Genomic DNA, 18605 nt, shown 5'->3' on the forward strand with positions numbered 1-18605 from the left:
AGCCCTGTACATAATAAATACTTTCCATTGACTCTCAAACCCCGCCTACATTCTTCATTGCTCCGTGTCCCATGCGAAGGAACTATATCCAGCCCTCTTATCTGGTTCATTCACAGCCTGCTACCTCCTCGGGCAAATCTCAGCTGCCGGATCCTCAAACCCTGCCAGACGTGACAAAGCTGAACCACTAGCCATGAACATAGGCCAGGGCCTCAGCCGTTCCTTGCCACTCCGTGTCGTAAATGGCATATTGGCAAGTTTACGCTTCTCATCAGTTGCTTTTAATTTTGATTTTTGGGTCATTTTACTGAACTTTTGTGTTTTGGATTTTACATGCTCTGTACTATGACATTGGGCATCGGCCTTGGCAGACAACGTTGATGGCATTTCATCGTCTCGGCCATGACTAGTGGCAGCAGATTCAGCACGAGGTGGAAGTGGATCTTGATCTTTCCCTATTTTACCCTCCACATTTTTGTTCTCCATTTTTTAATGTGTGGAATTATATGCCAGCAGGGGCATCGGAATGGGGGGGGCAAGGGGGCAACTCGCTCCCCCCAAATCATGAGAGAGGCGCCATTCACCCGGACCCACAACTACATGCCTGTGCCGCAGCTTCAGCGCTGCCTGCGCTGTATTAGCACTGCAGGGGTGCATTCGGCACTGATACTATTACTACATACAGCAGACAGCGCTGAAGCTGCCTTCCCCGTGTGCTCTGGCCAGCGCCGGCGCGACGCGTACGTGGGCTTTGCAAGCCGCGTAAAGCACCGGTCAGTGGAGGGCACCGCTGCTCAGTGAGCGAGTCACCTTCACTCACTGTACAGCATGCGGCCGCCCACCAGATCCCAGCGGCTCCACGGTGATGTGCCTCCTCCGCCCAGCCCTCCTCTCCTGCCTGCCTGTCTGTCTGGCCGCACGCCGCGGCTCCCAGCAGCTCCATGATGACGGTCCCCCTCTGCCCGGCCCTCCACTCCTGTGGCTCACACTGACTAGACACAGGTTAGAGGGGTCTGGGGGAAGGGAACAGAAGGAGACGACCTACTGTGGGACACAAAGGCAAAGAGCTGCAGGAGGGACAGGGAGCTGGGACCATGCCATAGAAGGTCTCTCTCTCACCCCCCCCCCACCCCCTTCAGTCTCTCACCCCTCTCTCTCTCTCTACCCCCTCTCTCTCACCCCCCCCCCTTCACTCTCTCACCCTCCTCTCTCCCCCACCCCCTTCTCTTTTTCTCTCTCCCCTCCTGTGTAATGTAACTGACACTGCTGTGCAGAGTAATGTGACTGACGCTACTGTGCGGAGTAATGTGACTGACTCTACTGTGCGGAGTTATGTGACTGACGCTACTGTGCGGAGTAATGTGACTGACGCTACTGTGCGGAGTAATGTGACAGACGCTACTGTGCGGAGTAATGTGACAGACGCTACTGTGCGGAGTAATGTGACAGACGCTACTGTGCGGAGTAATGTGACTGACGCTACTGTGCGGAGTAATGTGACTGACGCTACTGTGCGGAGTAATGTGACTGACGCTACTGTGCGGAGTAATGTGACAGACGCTACTGTGCGGAGTAATTTGACAGACGCTACTGTGCGGTGTAATGTGACGGACGCTACTGTGCGGTGTAATGTGACGGACGCTACTGTGCGGTGTAATGTGACGGACGCTACTGCGCGGTGTAATGTGATGGACGCTACTGCGCGGTGTAATGTGAGTAACGGATGCTACTGTGCGCTGTAATGTGAGTAACGGATGTTACTGTGAGGTGTAATGTGAATTGATACTTTTCTGTGGCCATGCCTCTTCCACATGAAACCATGTCCCTATATATTCCATTAAGGGGCGCCAAAATATATTTTTGCTTACCAAAAAAATTAGGCTCAGGCCGACCCTGGCTCCGCCAACCCCACCACATTTCCTGAAGTGTCTACGCTCTGCAGAGACGTGCTGCTCGTAACAGCAGATGTAAGCAGCAACATAGCTGCTGGCTGTGGGGAAGGAGTAGCGAGAGGAGCAATAAGGAGGAGGAGGAGTCGCTCTATCTAGCAGATGTTTATAATGGTCTCTATCTGGTGTAATGTGTAACATGTGTAATGGGCTCTACAAGGCGTAATGTGTATAATGGGTAACCAGGCATAATGTGTAACGTGTAATGGGCTCTACCAGGTGTAATATGTATAATAGGCTCTACCTTGCATAATGTGTACAAGTGGCTCTACTTGGTATAATGGGCTATATTTGGCGTAATATGTATAATGGGCTCTACCTGGCGTAATGTGTAACGTGTAATGGGCTGTGCCTGGCGTAATGTGTATAATGGGCTCTACCAGGCATAATGTGTAACTTGCAATGGGCTCTACCAGGCATAATGTGTAACATGTGTAATGTGCTCTACCAGGCGTAATGTGTAACGTGTAATGGGCTCTGCCTGGCGTAATGTGTAATGGGCTCTGCCTGGCTTAATGTGCAATGGGCTCTACCAGGTGTAATGTGTAGCGTGTAATGGGCTCTACCAGCCGTAATATGTAACATGTGTAATGGGCTCTACCGGGCGTAATGTGCTCTACCAGGCGTAATGTGTAACATGTGTAATGGGCTCTACCAGGCGTAATGTGTAATGGGCTCTGCCTGGCGTAATGTGTAATGGGCTCTGCCTGGCGTAATGTGTAATGGGCTCTACCAGGCATAATGTGTAGCGTGTAATGGGCTCTACCAGGCGTAATATGTAACATGTGTAATGTGCTCTACCAGGCGTAATGTGTAACGTGTAATGGGCTGTACCAGGCGTAATATGTAACATGTGTAATGGGCTCTACCAGGCGTAATGTGTAGCGTGTAATGGGCTCTACCAGGCGTAATATGTAACATGTGTAATGGGCTCTACCAGGCGTAATGTGCTCTACAAGGCGTAATGTGTAACATGTGTAATGGGCTCTACCAGGCGTAATGTGTAATGGGCTCTGCCTGGCGTAATGTGTAATGGGCTCTGCCTGGCGTAATGTGTAATGGGCTCTACCAGGTGTAATGTGTAACGTGTAATGGGCTCTACCAGGCATAATATGTAACATGTGTAATGGACTCTACAAGGCGTAATGTGTGTAATGGGCTCTACCAGGTGTAATGTATACAAGAGGCCACTTACTCCCAGCTGCTCTAGAGTGCCATACAGGTGCAAGCGACCCATCTATGGTGGCCAGAAGCTAGGGGTGCCGAAAAGAGATTTTATCTTGGCCCCCCAAGCAAAAAACATTCTGATGCCCCTGAATGCCAGTAATATATCAATAGCAATGGCCTACTGTACGGTACTATATATGTATACTGTTGGTCACCAAAATGCTGCACTGTAATACTAGAAGCTATAGAAAAGTATATATATTATTGTATATATCAGTACAGAGCGGTGTAACTGAGACCCATGTGTCCTGACAAGCAGTATAGAAGCTATAGAAAATAAGAAAAGTATATATATTATTGTATATATCAGTACAGAGCGGTGTAACTGTGACCCATGTGTCTCCTGACAAGCAGTATAGAAGCTATAGAAAAGTATATATATTATTGTATATATCAGTACAGAGCGGTGTAACTGTGACCATGTGTCCTGACAAGCAGTATAGAAGCTATAGAAAAGTATATATATTATTGTATATATCAGTACAGAGCGGTGTAACTGTGACCCATGTGTGTCCTGACAAGCAGTATAGAAGCTATAGAAAAGTATATATATTATTGTATATATCAGTACAGAGCGGTGTAACTGTGACCATGTGTCCTGACAAGCAGTATAGAAGCTATAGAAAAGTATATATTATTATATACTGGTGGTCCCCAGTCCCCACAATGCAGCACACTGATCAGATATTTGCAGCACACTGAGCACAGATATGGAGCGTTTTCAGGCAGAGAACGAAGATATTTTCAGCACACTGAGCACAGATTACGAAGCTTTTCAGGGAGAGAACGCAGCCACGTCCTCTCCGTTCAATCTCCAAAGCACGAGTGAAAATGGCAGCGACGCGCGGCTCCTTATATAGAATACGAATCTCGCGAGAATCCGACAGCGGGATGATGACGTTCGGGCGTGTTCTGGTTAACCGAGCAAGGCGGGAGGATCCGAGGCAGCCTCGGAACCGTGTAAAATAGGTGAAGTTCGGGGGGGTTCGGATCCCGAGGAACCGAACCCGCTCATCTCTAGTTTACACCTTTGGCTCTGGCAGCACAGAATGAACACACTGATGTTATGGAGGTCCTCATTCATAAAGGTTCCATAAAAGCACAATACTGCAGTAACTCTGCCTGCATCTAACTCACAGATTTCTTCCACTACCAATCACCTCACTGTCACCCTAGGCCTTCCACTGTATCCCACTGCTTCTCCCCATCACCCACTATCTCCTTGTCACCGTTTGCCTTCCACTCCATCACCTACGGTTTCCTTATCACTCTCTCCCTTCCTCTGTCACCCACTGCCTTCCACTGTTACCCACTGCCTCTGCCTGTCATCGTCTGCCTTCCACTGTCACCCTCAGCCTCTCCCCATCACCCACTATCTTCTTGTTACCTTCTGCCTTCACCTGTCACACACTGCCACCCATTGCCTTCTACTGTCCTACCCTCTGCTCTACCTGTTTCCCTCTTCCTTCTGCTGTTACCCACTATCTGCTTGTCACCATCTCCTTGTCGCCTTCTGTCTTAACCTTTCACCCATTGCCTCTCCCTGTCACCCACTGCCTTCTATTGTCAATCACTGCCTTCCACTGTTACCCTCTCCCTGTCTATCTCTGCCTTCCACTGTCACCCTCTTCTTCCACTGTCACCCACTGCCTCTCCCTGTCACCCTCTGCCTCTCCCAGTCACCTTCTACATCTTCCTGTCATCCACTGACTCTCTCTGTCTGCCTCTAACGTGTGATCCACTGCATTTCTGTGCCTCCTTTACCCAATCACCCTCTCCCTGTCACCCTCTACCACTCAGTCACCAACTGACTCCCAAGTGACCCACTGCCTGTCCCTGTCACCCTCTATACCTCTCCTTCGACTCAAAGCCTCTCCCGCTGTCATCCACTGCTTCTTACCATAGCCAGATACAGGGGCAATGACGGCAATCAACCCTACTAACACACAGCCACAGCCACGTCCACATGCTGCAGCGCTAATACTGGGTACACACTGGTAGATATATCTGCAGATCAAGATCTGCAGGTGGGGCAGATGTAACGTGCAGATAAATTTAGATTTTGGTGGGTTATATTGTTTCTGTGCAGGGTAAATACTGGCAGCTTAATTTCTACACTGCAATGTACATTTCAGCTTGAACACACCCCTCCCAAATCTAAATCTCACCTGCAGTGCAACATGGTTTTACCCCTTAGTGTGTTTTTTTTGTTTGCTAACATAGGGGGTCATTCCGAGTTGTTTGCTCGTTGCCGATTTTCGCTATGCTGCGATTTGTTGCTAATTGCGCAGGTGCATGGTACACAGCGCGCATGCGCTAAGTTATTTAACTAAAAACTTAGCAGATTTGCTGTGGATCCTGCGGCCCTTTTCAGTCGCACTGCTGATCGGTGAATGATTGACAGGATAGGGGCGTTTCTGGGCGGTAACTGAGCGTTTTCCGGGAGTGTGCTAAAAAAACGCAGGCGTGTCAGGGGAAAACGTGGGAGTGTCTGGCCGAACGCAGGGCGTGTTTGTGACGTCAAACCAGGAACTAAACGGACCGAGCTGATCGCAATCTGTGAGTAGGTCGGGAGCTACTCAGAAACTGCAAGGAATTATTTAGTAGCAGTTCTGCTAATCTTTTGTTCGCTATTCTGCTAAGCTAAGATACACTCCCAGAGGGCGGCGGCATAGCGTGTGCAATGCTGCTAAAAGCAGCTAGCGAGCGAACAACTCGGAATGACCCCTATAGAGTGAGGCTGATTAAAACCAGCTGAAATGTAGGCTTGAAGTCAGCCAGCCACAGAACCTGTGTAATCCATGAGCGTCCCAGGTAAAAGGGATAATATGGTCACTCTAGCTAACAAACCTGAATAAGGCCCTAATTGCACAAAGTACTCGGCCGTGCCCAGTGGTTAAAGTGGGGCGGAACTGCGTTCCGTCACCTCTAATTGCAGGCGGCACCAGTTCCGCCTCCGCCCGGCCGCATCATCAGGTCTCTGCTGCATTGTCAACGGACTAGACTAACCTATAATCCAGACTTAAGTGGTTGATATACCAGCTCCTCTGTAACCATTCAAGTATCTATCCCATAAAAGGCATAAGACAGGAGGGTATCCCGCTAGAACTGCATCTCAATGTCGGAACATTGGTTTTCCCGACAGTGAATGAGGATGCTGAGCTGATGCTGTTACTCTGAATTACAGAAGCACTTAAAGTGACATGGCCCTGAAGACAGAGCACACAGGAAGGAACATTCTGTCATGTACTAGAACCACTTGAATTCCCTAAAATCAGACAATAGTTACAGAATTATTTCTGGCCGTTTAATTTAATGATTTGTTAAAATTCATCTGCTTGTGATCACTGTACGTATTTGCTATTCAGTATACTTGACTTACATTATTAATGGAGTGTTTATGTCATTGCTTCTGAGATTCATAGCCTATCCACAGGGAAATGACCATGTTACTACAAGTTTTATTAATGGCATGTGGGATGGTAGGAAACGTATTCTGATATTTCCCTGGATGGCTGTAAACAGGAATAACATTTATTATTTCACCTTTAGCAGATGCTGTTGTCATAGGTTTTAGATGGTGTTTAGCACATTCTAAAAAACAAAGAGAAGTGACCCAAATAAGCCTTACAACATCCTTGTACACTAATAAACCTTTGAATTAAAAGCAAGTTGTGTTGGGGATGAGGTGATCTCAGTAACACGTCAAGTACTGGGTTCCGATGTACCAGAAGTGCCTGAATTCTAGCTTTTGACTCTACATACTTCACCTTTATCTGTATATAGTAAATCATTACTGAAATATTTAAACAGTGCAGCTAAGGCTGTTATCCCTTTTGTGCTGGAAATCTACCTCCCCCCGAAACTTGTTGATTGGCTTCAAAGAATTGAAATGTACAGATCTCTGGGTGATATTATTATGTCCTCTCCTGACTGGTTGGACCCACATTGCTACAGTACTTTGTGATATGGTTTGGTTGGATGGAATTTTGTGAATCTGAGAAGTATGAACACCTCACACAGGTATCTTATCTCCCACGCTCTGTTGGGTTACCAAAGAGTAGCCTGTTCTCTAACGAGATCCCGGTGCTGAAAATGTACTCACCACCTGATGCCTTAAAACTATGGGGGTCATTCCGAGTTGATTGCTTGCTGCCGATTTTCGCAGCATAGCGATCAGGTAAAAAAATGTCAAAACTGTGCATGCGCATGCACCGCAATGCGCAGGCACATCATACGGGTACAAAGAGGATCGGTGCTGGGTGATGGATTTAGCAAAGATTCCATTCACACAGCTGAACGCAAGCTGATTGACAGAAAGAGGGCGTTAATGGGTGTCAACTGACCGTTTTCTGGGAGTGTTTGAGAAAATGCAGGCGTGTCCAGGCGTTTGCAGGGCGGGCGTCTGACGTCAATTCCGGCACCAAAAAGACTGAAGTGATCGCAACTGAAGTGATCGCAAGGGCTGAGTAAGTCCAGAGCTACTCTGAAACTGCACAAAATGTTTTGCTGCGCTCGGCTGCAAAGGCGTTCGCACACTTGCAAAGCGAAAGTACACTCCTCCGTGGGCGGCGACTATGCGTTTGCATGGCTGCTAAAAGTAGCTAGCGAGCGATCAACTCGGAATGATCCCCTATGAACGGCCCAGTTGCTTAACCAGTAGAGTTGGTTTATTGAAGCAGTAATGTGAACAGCCGTACTCGCTCAGCTGGATGGAGCAGAGCTTGAGCGGAGCAGGGTGTGATATAGCTCAGCAGCCGGTGTGTGTATGCAGGATGCGGGCAGCACCCTGGAAATGCTCTGGAGCGATTATATCACAGATCTATTTTATAGAATGTACTTGTTAAATGCTAGCTAGAAGTTGATTGGTTGATATGTGCTACTTCTTCAGTTGTCTGCTTCTGCACTCTTTTGAAGGTTTGATACATTTCCCCTTAATGGCACTAAGTATAATATTTAAACGGGTTCACTACGGCTGGCCGGCGGTCGGGCTCCCGGCGACCAGCATCCCGGCGCCGGGAGCCCGACCGCCGGCTTACCGACAGCTTGGCGAGCGCAAATGAGCCCCTTGCGGGCTCGCTGCGCTCGCCACGCTACGGGCACGGTGGCGCGCTACGCGCGCCACACTATTTTATTCTCCCTCTATGGGGGTCGTGGACCCCCACGAGGGAAAATAATTGTCGGTATTCCGGCTGTCGGGCTCCCGGCGCCGGTATACTGAGCGCCGGGAGCCCGACCGCTGGCAAACAGAAGACCACCCATTTAAACCACAAAAAAGTTCAGGCTTACAGAACAATGCTACTTTAGACATGGATATGGTGTGCTACATGACAGCATGGAGACAGGGAGTAAAATTTTGAATCTCCTGCTGACCATGTAGGTAAGTCAAGGGGCTTCTTGCTGAGTGTGGGCTCATGTGCCTCTTTTTGCATGCAAATGTTTTTAGAGGCCAGATATTTAAAGGGTTGAAGAGCGAGAGTTTACTACTTTTTGGGGAATACATTGTTCGAGTGCAGGGCCAGCTCTAGGAACATAGGAGCGGCTGTGTGGGGGACCGGGCTACTAAGAGCGCTTGGCCATTTTTTTAATGTGGTGCCAGCCGTCAGCCAATCAGAGCAAGCAAATCGGCAGTGGCAACTCCTGGTTGGCTGCTCGACTGCATATTTTGATTGGTTCACGAGCCGGCACCATATCTCTAAAGGCCACTGCCCGCCGGAGATCGGATTTCAGTGAGGGGCAGAGGTTCGTGTTGTGCTTTCCTCCCTTTTGCTTTCCCAGACACCCAGCAGCAGCAGGCCAGCAGCAGCAGCGATGGCAGCAGAAGCAAAGCAGTGGTGAGCACTACAGGGGGCATTATGTGTAACTGGCACTGCTGGGAGAATTATGCGTATCTGGCACTGCTGGGGGTATTATGTGTATCTGGCACTTTACTGGGGCATTACGTGTATCTGATACTATACTTGGGGCATTATGTGTAACTTGCAGTATCCTGGGGCATTATGTGTAACTGGCACTAAACTGGGGGCATTACGTGTAACTGGCACTATACTGGGGCATTATGTGTATCTGGAACTATACTGGGGTATTATGTGTAACTGGCACTATACTGGGACATTATGTGTAACTGGCACTATACTGGGAGCATTACTTGTATCTGGCACTATACTGGGGCATTATGTGTATCTGATGCTATACTTGGGGCATTATGTGTAACTGGCACTATACTGGGGCATTATGTGTATCTGGAACTATACTGGGGTATTATGTGTAACTGGCACTATACTGGGGCATTATGTGGAACTGGCACTTTACTGGGAGCATTATGTGTATCTGACACTATACTGGGGCATTATGTGTATCTGGTGCTATATTTGGGGCATTATGTGTAACTGACACTATAGTGGGGCATTATGTGTATCTGGAACTATACTGGGGCATTATGTGTAACTGGCACTATACTGGGGCATTATGTGTATCTGGCACTATACTGGAGCCATTACGTGTAAGGAGCGCTACTATGGGCCTTATGTGTAAGGCTGCCATTTGTGTGTGTAGAGGGGTGAGTGATAATACAATATATATAGTTTTAAATGTGATAATACAATATATAGTTGCGAGGCCATGTCCACTGTCCCGGGGGGTGGGCATCAAAAAAATCTATCTTACTCATGGTGCTAGTAGGCCTGGAGCCGGCCTTGGCAGTTGGGGAGAACAACTGACTTTTTTTATCTCTCCACATATGAGTCTGAGATTACTGTAGGTCGCAGCCTGTAATTACTTTGCAATATTATACCCTCTAGGTGTACTTTAAACAAAAGCGCATTTTTAGGTGTACAGTAGTTCAACCAATCTAATAACAAAAACTAGGAAGCACATTCAGCATGTGCAAAAGGGTGCATATTTAATATTTAAACATAGAAAAAATATATGAATACAATTACAATAAACAGTCAGCTCTGATGAAACCAATGCATTATAAAACCGAGGACATAAGTCAGATGCAATCATGCAGCTGAGCCCACTTCTGCATCTTTTGTCAGTCGCACATCTGTGACTTTATTCCCCCTGAATGTGCAAGGGCTGAGATGGCCACAATACTGCTTGGTAAGTCTTGAGATGCACCATCAAAACTTGCACCAGTCCTGTGGCGGCTGCAGATTTTCCATCTCAGTATGGCCTGTTATCAAGGGCGTAGCTACCATAGGTACAAGCAGTGCAGCTGCTATGGGGCCCAGAGCTGAGAAGGGCCACCTTCCCTGTCACAGTTACATGTGTTATGCACATTTTTCGCTATTGGGTGCAATATATCTAGGTATGCCCCTGGACCTGCTCATTGTAGTGTGGTATAAAATGAACTCGGGGGCATTTTAATGTTATATAATATGAACCGGGGCATTGTAATGAGCCACAATATGAACAGGGAGCACTGTATACCATAATGTGAATTGGGGGTCCTGTGCGGCATAATGTGTACTGGCAGCTCTGAAATGTGACATAGGGTGAACTTAACCACTAATACGATTCATAAAAGAAACTAGGGCACTACTATGGGGCATAACATTAAATAAGGCTCTACTATGGTTCAGAAAATGAACTAGAGCACTATTATAGGGCATAACATTAGCAACTGCAGCAGAGAAATATCCCTCTAGAAGCATTGGGATGGGGGCCCTCTAAAATGTTGCTATGGGGCCCACAAAGTTCTGGCTACACCCCTGCCGGTTATGTGAGTTAATAAGCCCCTGTGTGCGCAAACACTTTAGTGACACCCCTGCGACACTCCCATAACACGCCCATGGACCATCTCTTTACGTCTGAACAGCCACCTTACAGTCACTGCCCAGGAACACCCAATAGGTTTTCAATGTACTTCTCCGTACGTGCGCCTGAAATCGAAAAACGCATCTCTGTATGAATGCACAGAATGACTTTGATACATGTGCAGTAAAAAATATATATTAATTTCTACATCCAACATTGACATAGCATACAACTCTGAACAAGGTCCTAAATGTCAATTTATAAAAGCAATTGTTCCTATAGGATGGCTACCTATATAAAAACCACTCTATATTAAGCACGATCTGCATATTGTATATAAGTATGACACTTGATAAAAACAACAAGAAATGACTCTACCTGATAAGGAGTAGAATGATTGCCCACTAGGGGCTGAGTGCAAGTCAGTCGCCTGGGGTTAAATAGCTGTCTGTGGTTTCCATGTACAGTATGTGTCCAAAAAGAACTTGTAAATCACTCACACAGAGCCTTGTCCATAGTCCATAGAAAAGCTGGAAGCCAGTTGAAGTTTACTCTTCGCATGTTATTTTAGCAAGAGGTATAGGAGTGTAATTCAGGCTATCTGGCAGAAAATAACACAAGCGTCAGTTTTACATAGCAGACATCTAAGCACACCACTCTGGCTGGTTTCTCCACCAAGTGAGGGGCAGGATGAAATCTAATAAATACACTGTTGTGCATTAAAATTGATGATAGTGAAACAAGACGTAGAGACCATAGTTTCCTCACTCTCGGGATTAATGCAAAAGAAGTTAGAATTGAATAATGGAGTTTGCTGTAATATTTATATGTCCACTTTGCAGATTTCAGCATTGGGGCCCCCAATCCTGCAAAAATAGTTGCAAATAATAATGCTGAGTAATTTGCTGGTGGCCTGGGGATATATATATATATATATATATATATATATATATATATATATATATATATATATATATATATATATATATATAAATACATTTTTTCTTTTTTTTTCCAAATATACCATTAAGCAGGGGCACCAGAACATTTTCAGGTCGGGGAGGGGGGCAAGATAAAATTTCATTATGGCTCCCTAATAAATATGTATACGTGTGTATGTATATATATATATATATATATATATATATATATATATATATATATATATATTTGTTCTACTGTTGGAAAATCTCCAGATGAAGGCTATATTTGATAGTCGAAACGTTGATGTATGTGACTTCAATGGTGATATATGCTTAATAAATAGGGCTTTATGTCTAAGAAGACGTCTCTGGTGAGTGCACTGATATCAAAGTGGTTTTCTTCAGGGGCCCCTGAAGAAAACCACTCTGTGCTGGTGGAAACAGGCTGGCTGCAGCTGTCAGGCTGCAGCTGTTGGTCTATATGCAATTGAACCTCTATAATGATTAAATAATCGTTGTTTCATCTCCAAAAGTGAGTACTGGTTTTATATTTTTTCATTACCTGGGAAAAGTGAGTGCCAATATGAACCCGTTTTTGACCTTCCACCACCATTTCTTTTGTTTGGTATATCTTTCACTGAGTGCTGTCTTTCCCATATATATACAGAGTACCCCCCCCCCCCCCCCCCCCCCCCCGACGAAGTCCTACAGTGATGAAACACGTTGGGCGTGGCCTTGGAGGACGTGATTGACATACACCTGTCGAACACTGGGTCTGTGAGCTGAGACGCTAATAAATTAACACCGTCGCCAAAGCTGTGTGGAGCGAGCCGCTAGCTGCTATCCGAAGGCAGTGGTGAATCGTCTACATATTGGTGCTTTTAAACTTTGATGTATGTGAGCATGTTACTTTTTTAGTAAAACGTATTTGATATTTAATCTCATTGAGTGTGCCGTCATTCTCTTCTAGTACATATGCATTTGGAATAACAGTGTTGGTAACATTGTTAAAAGAGGTGCCTGCACTCGCATCATTGTGAACAACGGACAAGGACAGAGGACAATGATTGTATAACCACCTAGTTTATCTATCCCAGGTGCCTGTCCCTGCGATGTATGAAGTGATCGTACAGCTGATCACAGAAGCATACAGGGGGCATCTATTTACACAGCATCGGGATGCCGCTGTTGGTATTCTGACCGCCAGATCCCAATACCAACTCCTAATAGAGGAACAGCTACAACAGTTTGTTGCACATATCCAGGGCTTCTAACGTGTTTGGCAGCCACCACACTATGGTGGTGTCCTGGCTGATGGCGATGAGCAGACACCTATCTCCCAGAAGCTCGTTGGGAAAACTCACAGTACAGTGGGATAGTCCCATCCAGTTACCTCACCAAAAATGGGACAGAGCAAAGGTATGGATAAATTAATCATTTAAAAAGAACTGCAAAAAAAGTTCTTAATTCTTAAAACTCAAAAATGACACTTCTTTCAGTCATAAGAGTTAATCCAATTAGGTGCGAGTTGTGTGAGATGGTTTCACGGCAAATTCGCACTGCAAAATATATTTGCCATCCAATTCCAAGCTTGCATTTTTCAGAGGAAATGTGCATATTTTTTGCACCCCCCTTGAGGGTGTGAAAACGTAGGGAAAATCTTTATTTTAAGATAAAAATGTCGGGGCTAGCTTCAGAATCCCTTGGACTTCCCCCTCCTAATGACTAATTAGACATTCAGAAGTTTTTAGTCACCTTAACTAGGACAATAATTGCATGTAATTTTTCAGGTCAAAATAAATAAATGGCCTCAAATTACACCAAAATGAACTTTTTCATTACATTGTGCACCCAAAATGTAATTAAAGTATTTTATTTATTTATTTATTAGCAGTTTCTTATATAGCGCAGCATATTCCATTGCGCTTTACAATTAGAACAACAGTTATAGAACAAAACAGGGCAAAGACAGACATAGCGGTAGGAAGGCCCTGCTCGCAATCTTACAATCTATAGGATTATTTAAATAAAAAAAGAAATTGCTTTTGATAGTTGTTTTTTACTTTAAAAAGTTGCCTCAAATTACCCAAAAAAGGTCTCTTCTACTTTTTTTGCATTTTTAGTTTTATTGTCTTTGTAATTAAATGTAAATATATATATATATATATATTATTTATTTATTTTTTAAATGCAAAAACCACATTTTAAAAGCATCCAATATTTTCCTTATGCCCACTAATAGCCTTCTATTGATTCTGCTAACGAAGTTATCACTTTTTTGGGGTCAAGGAAGGTCTCCCCAATTTTTCATGCACTTCTGCCAGATCACATTTTGTAGATTATTTGCACCATGTGCGAGTACCATGAAAAGGCATTTCTAATTTGATTTTGCATTTGTCTGGTGTGTGCATTTGTGTCAACTCTGCGAGTTTCATGAAACAAACCCGAATTCACAGACTCACACCTAATTGGATTGAGCTCATAGGATGTAAAACTCAGTGCAAAGATACCTCTAAGATAATATACAGTACTGCCAGTTGTATATCTTTTTAAACACGTTAACAAGTCAAGAAAATGAGACTATACATCTGTCTCATTGGTTACCACTGTAGAATAGAGTTTTAAAGGAATATGACAGCATGCACTGAAAAACTCCTACTGTAAATTAATTTTTGCGTCCATCTCCCAGTCAAGGGTAGGCAAGATGCTAGTTATCTTTCTGCAACAACATACCTTATATCAAAATATTAGTGTTCAGGATTAGTCACTGGTGCAAGTAGAAAAAAATGTCTTATAGGTACTGGGTGCATGCGCCTAAAAAAAGTGGGTGTGGCCAAATGACACACAGGGCGTGGCCAATGAAAATGGGGGCGTGGTACACATATGGGGGGAGGGGCAGATACACATATGACCCCAATAGTGCCAGATACACATTGCCCCACAGTGCCAGATACACATTGCCCCACAGTGCCAGATATACATTGCCCTACAAAGCCAGATATACATTGCCCCACATTGCCAGATACACATTGCCCCACTGTGCCAGATACACAAATGCCCCCACTGTGTCAGATATACATTGCCCCCCAGTGCCAGATACAGAAATGCCCCCACAGTGCCAAATATGCCCCCAGTGCCAGATATGCCCCAGTGCCAGATACACATGTCCCCCAGTGCCAGATATGCCCTCAGTGCCAGATATGGCCACAGTGCAAGAAACACATGTCCCCGTAGTGCCAGATATGGCCACAGTGCCAGATACACATGTCCCCCCAGTAACAGATATGCCCCCAGTGCCAGGTACACATGTCCTCCCAGTGCCAGATATGCCCCCAGTTCCAGGTATCCATGCCCCCCCTTCCCCTGCTGCTCACCGCTGCTGCTGCTGCTGTCGTGTGTGTGTGTGCATAGGCGTGCGCAGCTAATTTTATTAGGGGGTGCACCTTTGGAGGTGCATGTGACTAGCACCGCCTTTTGGGCGTGTCTAACACAACCTTTTGGGCGTGTCTAGCACCACCCAGGGACATATCATCTATTTTACATTCCCTCAGTAAAATGCTTAAATCTAATTTCTACCGAATTTCTAATAAGAAAGTAGATATAATACACCCCAGAGAAATAAAATGAAACATAAAGGTGCGACAACCGTCTGGTACTGACTGTCTGCTACGGCATAACCCTAAGTCCTAGCTGCCGCTGCACTCTGTTGCTGATTACACTTCCCCAACCTATCCCTGACACAGTGGCAGAACTAGAGAGTAGTGGGTACTGTATATACATTCCCCATCCCTTGCCCCCCCCCCCCCCCAGCACCTACACCTAGATATTGAGTTGGCCACTCTGAAAAGTACGGAAGATTTAGGGGGCCAAACATTTCACTTTTACTATAACACAAGTAAAGTTTATAATTTACACATGTGCCATCAGAGCCACATTTGCCTCTTTCTATGCCATCAGACTCTCTATATATACAGGTCACCAGCTTTTGTCACACATGTCCCCATGCTCACCACCTACTGACAGTAATGCCCCTTATTCACATTACGCCACACAGTATGAGCCGAAATTTACCTTACGCCCCAAAGTATGAGACGAAATTCACATTACGCCACGCAGTATGAGTCAAAATTTACATTATGCCACGCAGTATGAGCCAAAATTCACATTACGCCATGCAGTATGAGCCAAAAGTCACATTACGCAACGCAGTATGAGCTGAAACTCACGTTACACCACACAGTATGAGCCGAAATTCACATTACATCACACAGCATGAACCAAATTCACATTATGTCATACAATAAGCCCCCAGCAATGCTGAATACACATAGTACTCCCAATAGTGCCAAATACACATAATGCCCCCCAGCAGTGCTCACCATTACTATATAAGTAATAATAACACATTATTAATCAGATTTCGAGGGATATAAATAGTCCATAGTAATAAAAATTACAGAATGAAAGATTTAATACATATTAAACAGCATATATATATATATATATATATATATATATATATATATTAAGTCTAGGAGTGCACTCACCAGTATTTCCATAAATCACTAAGTTTTATTGAAGCATGGATGAAATCATCACACTGACATTTTCAGTCCTCACTGGACCTTTGTCAAGCTTCAAATTGCATACATACAGTTTATCCATATACCCCTTCCCTGTAAGACACAGTGCACTATAGAAAACATGGCGTGTGTGTGTGTGTGTGTATGTATGTATGTATGTATGTATGTATGTATGTATATATATATATATATATATATATATATATATATATATATATATATAATTATTTATCTGGGAGGGCACCGCAGCACTATACATTAAAAGAGGAGTGCCAGGACAATTGTATATATATATATATTCCTCAATATGTGAAGAAAAGAGGCGGCACTCGGGCAGACTTGATGAAAAAAAATGACCAACTTATTTTTTTTCATCAAGTCTGCTTGAGTGCCGCCTCTTTTCTTCACTATATATATATATATATATATATATATATATTGTATGTGTGTGTGTCAGTGAACGCAGGCTTCTTTTTTTCTTTTTTTTTCCCCTGAGAGCACATATAGACATACAGAGTACAGATCTCCTTTTGTTTTGTAACTTTTAATGTACAGGAGCTGGCCAGTTAACAGTCAGTGACTGAGCGGTGTGCTTACTGTTACTCGCCTCAACTGAACTGTCGGAATTTGTCCTCGGCTCCAACTCCAAGCCCAACTGAGGTCAATGCTGGCCGCCTGATTGCGGCACGCCGGCACAGGAGGAGTTAGTGCAGCCAGGAGGCGAGAGAGAGAGCGCGGGTGGGCAGGTATGGAGGTCACGCAGCATCACGTCACTTCAATAGGCGGAGCCAGGAGGATGTCAGACAGTGACGTACACATTGCGGCCGCCGGCCAGGAAAGGACCGTTCACATAAAATGCCGTATATCTGTGTCCTGACCGGGCGGCGGGCTCAGCAGTAGGGAGGCACAGGAATGAGTAGTAATCACTGTGCTGCAGGTATCACGTCGCGTGTGGAGGGTGCTGCTCATTAGGGGGTGCCTGTGCGCACCAGGCACCCCCCGTGCGCACGCCTATGTGTGTGTGTGTGTGTGTGAGGGGAGGAGAGCTCAGCGTGCGCCTCTTCTGCCCCTCAGTCTCTGGCGGTGGTGCGAGTGTCTTCCTTCAGTTCAGCGCCGATCCATGAGCCAATCAAAGCTTGCGGTCCGGCAGCCTTGGCTGCTGGTCCGCGAGCTCTGATTGGCTCACGGGTTGGCGCTGAATTGAAGGAAGACACTGAGGGGCAGGAGAGGTGAACGCTGCACTCTCCTCCCCTCATGCAACAACGGCGGTGAGCAGCGGAGGGAGGGAGCGGCGAGGAGCAGCGGCCCGTCGGCGGTGGGTATGGCGTACCCACGGCTAATTTCTAAAGGGTACGCTGTACCCGCCCACTTGCACCACTGGGTCTAGTTAAGATTAACTTGTTATACATTTTGTATAGTTATCTATGTGAACCTATGGGTAAAGAAAATTAACAGTATGAAATTATTTTGTCAATAGTAAAATAAATAAATAAATAAATAAATTGGACCTACTATCAGTCTGTACTTCTTATTAAGTATGTTATACAATACATAGTTATTCTTCCAGTCATATGGATTAATTGCACAAATATGCATGCACTGATTCTAAAATTAATTACTGTTGAGACAAGAAAGACATCTGGGTAATGAAACAATTCTTGTGCATATCTTTATGTATGGCGAAAGGATTGCAACAGTAATTATTCTTTCTGCCATATCAGACTATACTCCAGGTTTAATATTTAATACTTTAAATCTTACCCTGAATCATACAAGATGATGGATTTTATCTGCTGGCGTCAGAATTCTTAGGTTGTATTAAATCCACCATGCTAAAATATTTCCGTTTTATTTATTTGCTGAGTCTAAAAGTCAGAGGAAGTTACTTACCATAGATCTAGGTTATTCTACCGCTCATATAATAGGCTAAACACTGTATAGTTTGTGTCACTATATAATGCTGTATAGAGAATATTTGTGATCCATATGCCCCACTGGAGCTTACAGCTTAAATTCACCAACACATAAGCACACACACGGGTCTACATATTTTTGGGAAGAGGGGGAGTCATGTTGTTGCAGCATCACGGCAGGGGGGGGGGAGCGGGAGGGGGCTTACGCCTACTGTGCATTTCTACAGGGACCGGGCCTGGGTAATCCAT

General features: G+C 45.1%; 1 long non-coding RNA gene across 1 annotated transcript in view; it reads left to right on the forward strand.

Moving 5' to 3' along the window:
• The window catches only part of LOC134956719 (uncharacterized), a 124850-nt gene that overhangs the window by 80223 nt on the left and 26022 nt on the right, over positions 1-18605 (forward strand). The gene's annotated exons all lie outside the window — the stretch shown is intronic.

The sequence above is a fragment of the Pseudophryne corroboree genome, chromosome 9, assembly GCF_028390025.1.
Source record: "Pseudophryne corroboree isolate aPseCor3 chromosome 9, aPseCor3.hap2, whole genome shotgun sequence".
Classification (NCBI taxonomy): domain Eukaryota; kingdom Metazoa; phylum Chordata; class Amphibia; order Anura; family Myobatrachidae; genus Pseudophryne; species Pseudophryne corroboree.